Source organism: Peromyscus eremicus, chromosome 9 (genome assembly GCF_949786415.1).
Source record: "Peromyscus eremicus chromosome 9, PerEre_H2_v1, whole genome shotgun sequence".
NCBI classification, from domain to species: domain Eukaryota; kingdom Metazoa; phylum Chordata; class Mammalia; order Rodentia; family Cricetidae; genus Peromyscus; species Peromyscus eremicus.
This window is the reverse complement of record NC_081425.1, coordinates 77,180,936-77,185,046: the sequence shown is the minus strand read 5'-3', so window position 1 is coordinate 77,185,046 and position 4,111 is coordinate 77,180,936. Positions and strand designations below refer to the sequence as shown.

Below are 4,111 nucleotides of genomic sequence, written 5' to 3'. Positions count from 1 at the left end.
CCCTACCTGTTGAGAGGGTACTGTCTTTATAAGCTGTGGTCAGAGTGGAGGAAGGTGATATTTTAAACCCTGTCACTACCATGAATTAGAAGACGGTGTGGGGCCCTATCCTATCATACAACTGTATAGAGAAAGATTTAGTTAATGTTCCATAATATAATATAATATAATATAATATAATATAATATAATATAATATAATATAATATAGTATAGTATAGTATAATATAATAACTAATATATTACTCTCAAATATAATATATAATTAAAATATAATACTCCCTAGTATAATATAATACAATACAGGAAGAGAATAATTTATAATATATATTTCTACTTTACCCTTTTGTGGCAGAAGTACTGTCAAAGCAGAGGCCGGCGGCTCTGAGACAGTGTCGGTAACAAAGCAAGGATCAGGGAGCAGTGTCCATAGGGTGCTGTCATTTGTGGAGAAAGGCTGGGGTGTATGTAGTTACGGTTCTTCTTGGGTCTATAAAACAATGGCAGGAAATCCTAAAAAGAAACCAAGATGATCCATGGAACAGGGGAGGGTGCTAGGGAAAGGCAGAGTGAGCAAATGGAGGTTTCCTGAGCATAGATTTTCTGTGGTTTAGAATTTAGAATTAGGGGCTGGAGGGATGGCTCAGTGGTTTAAGAGCACTTGCTGCTTTTGCAAAACCCCTATGATAAACTATAAACCTAACAACCTAAAGTATAACCCAAGTATTAAGCCCTAGGGTAACCATAAACCTAACCTTAGACCTAACCTAACCCTAACTATAACCCTAACCCTGATATAACATTTACCATAGCCCATGGCCCAAAACTATATGCAGCTTTAACCTCAACTCTAACTCTAGGACCAAATCTAACCCTAACACTATGTCTAACCCTAACCTTAACCCTAACTCTGATTCTAACCCCAACTCTGCACCCAAACCTAGCCATAAACCTAACACAACTCAGTAGCCTAAACCTAAACCTAAACTTAGGCCTAACCCTAACCCGAACCTAGATTAGCTCTATCCCAATGCTAAACCTAGACCTAATTCTAAATGTAGCTCATGCCATAATTATAAACCTATCTCCATCCTTAACCATAGCCTTAACGCTTAACCCTAAACCTAACCTAACCATAGTCATAGCTCTAACCCTGGCATTAACCCTAAACCTAACCATCACCTCTGACCCTCTGACAGTTTTCCCCTTCAGCTCCCTCTTCCACTTTGATCCTTAAGCTTTGGGGGCTGGTACAATACGAATGTTCCTTTTAGAACAGACCATTCTCTTATTCCCAGCACCGTGGCCAGTTGTGGGTCTGTGTTAAATCACCATTGACAGCAAATAGAAGCTTCTCCAATAAGGGTTGAGAGATGCACTGATATATGGATGTGATAATAAGTCATTAGGAATCAATTCCATACTATATCGATTTAACACCATAGTAGCAGTAAGTTCTCTCTAAGGGGCTATGACATATCAGGACATATATTCATGGTCTGATAACGGTGCTAGATACAGGTTTCATTGTTTTGCAGTGAGACATAAATCCAATCAGAAAGTGGTTGGTTGATCCTGTGATGTTGTTGTAGCTCACAGAGTTAATAGCTCATCATGATGGATGATACTTTTCTTCCCCAGTAGCCTTCAAAGATGCTCCTAGCACTAGGAAAACCAGCCAGAAAGGATGAAGCATCCAGGTCCACACCAGCTTGATTTTTCAATGTGGTATGTTCAGTGAAAGGGTCTTGCCATCAAATTCTAGAGGGTAACTAAGAGCAATGGCAATAGCTTGTAATATTTGGGGATCAATCGGACCCCAGTGGTCAATGAATTAAAAAAAAGTAACCCATTCCTGGCACTGGGCTTTTTGTTCATTGGCCTCTGGTGTCTTGTTGCCCCTGTTATAAAGTAACTCAGTTACCAAACTTCCTAATGTATATTGATACCAACTTGAGGTTCAACTTAAAAGAAATGGACCAGTCTCTTTGGTAAAGGAGTAATCTGGTAAGTAACACTTCGCCATGGCCTCTGCATCAGTTCCTGCCTCCAGTACCTGCCCTGACTTCCCTGGATGATAGACTGCAAGCTGTAATATTAAATAAACCTTTTCCTCCACAAGCTGCTTTTGGTCACGGTGTTTATCAGGAAAATAAAAATCCTAACTAAGACACTCTCTTTTCTTGAAAGCCTCTCTCCATGGCCCCTGAGTGACTTTCAGACCTATATGGATATTTAAAACGAAGCCCACATATCTGAAAATTCAGAGCTAACATTCACCGATGAGAGAAAACACTTGACATCTGTCTTTCTGGGTCTGAGTTACTTGACTCTGAATTACTGTGGCCAGCTCCATCCATTTACATGTGAATTTCATATTTTTCTTTTTCCTTTTTTTAAAAATAGGAGGTTTTAATACAAAGGGGGCAGGGCAAGGCTGGGAAGGTATTTAAACAAGGATGAGTGTGAGGAGCCAGCAGCAGCGGGTGCAGGGACTCTGTGGAGTGGGATGACTGGGATGATGTAGATTGGGTTCTGAGCCTCTTTGATCCTCCATCATTGGCCAAGTCTGTGCTCCTGTCCCACTCCAGCTACCAAGAAGTCCTCAGTTCTGGAGCACTTGAGGCTGTTGATAAAACCCACCAGGGGAATGTCACAGAGGGTCAAGCTGCGGGAACCTTCTCCACACTGCCGAAGCCACACACAGGCATCGTGGGGTCCTTTGGCCACAAGGTCTGTATTGAGTAGGGCTGCCACCAACGATATCCAGAAGGGCTGTTCCAGGCCTGGCTCCCTATGCAGCCCATGAGCTTCATGCTGGAGGGCAAGGGGCTGTTTCTTGGAGAGGCCCCACAAGGCCTCAGAGCTGTCATCCGTACAGGACACCATGTGATCCTCGTTGATCAGATGGATACAGTCAGTGGAGTCCTGGTAGCCATAGAAGACAAGCTGGGCTTCCTCTGGTATCTTCCACACACTCACAGTCCCATCCCAGCCCCCAGCTGTCACACAGCACTCTTGGCTCAGGGCATCCAATGCAGACACAGTATCCTGGTGCCCGAACTGTCTCCTCATAGGAGTTCTCTGCTACATTCCACATCCCCATGGAGCAGTGATGGGAAGTGCTGAAGAGCAGGTGGGTACCTCTTTGGACTGCCAGTCCCTGACACTGCCCCGGTGTCCCGTGAAGGTGTACAGGTGCTGGCAGCTTTGGGGCTCCCAAATTAGAATGAGCTTGCTGTGGTTGCCAGAGGCAAGGTACTTGCCATCAGAGGAGATAGCCATGCAGATGCTGTGGCTGCTGTGGCCTGAAGGCTGCCCCTGGCTACCCCACTTGGCTCAAAGAATCACACGCAGCTTCCACCCTACTCTCTACACTCTGCAGTCTCTGGAGGCAGAGAAGATGGCCAGGTCATTAGGGGTGATAACAAACATGTGATGAAGAGCTAGTGGCCCCCTAAAACTCGAATGGTGGTGGGAGCTGGGGCCTGGATCTCCTTTGTCACTGATTTCTGCAACCTGCCTCTCGGCTCAACCATGTCCTCCTTCAAGTGCTGCACCACCAGGTCCTCCTCAAACGCACCTGCTTCAGCCTTCTCTTCTTGCTGCCTGAGCTGTTCAAGGTAGAGTTCGGCTAAGCATAGCTTCTTCTCCTACACAATCTCCTCCAGCTCCTCCTCCTCTTCCTCTGTTTTCCTGGGAGCCAAGCTCTGGCTTCATTCAACTTGCCGCCACTTTTGAACTTGCTCTTGTCCCCAGCAGAGTCGGGTTTCCCCCATGGCTTGCCAGCTCCCATAGCCTCCCGGGTCCTAGGACCAGTTTTGCCCACTTACGAGCTGCCATGACAGATAACAAGATGCTCATCAAGGTGCCAGTGTGGCTGTGGGAGAGCTCACGTGGCTGCTAAACCCTGCCCTTTTATTTTTCTTAATCCTTGAATAATATACTGTTATGTAAACGCCATCAGTTGATGGGCATCTAAGCTGTTTTCAGTTCTTGGTTATTGTGAGTACATGGATGAGCATGCGTCTAGAGTCCTTTGGAGATGTACTCTAGAATAGTGTAGAATCTACCCTGTAGATGAATCATATGGTAGATCTATTTTTAGCTTT

General features: G+C 45.0%; 1 pseudogene; it reads right to left on the bottom strand.

The window, feature by feature from the left end:
• Window positions 1-2,411: 2,411 nt before the first annotated feature.
• Window positions 2,412-3,795, bottom strand: LOC131919062 (U3 small nucleolar RNA-interacting protein 2-like; annotated as a pseudogene).
• Between the last annotated feature and the right edge of the window lie 316 nt (window positions 3,796-4,111).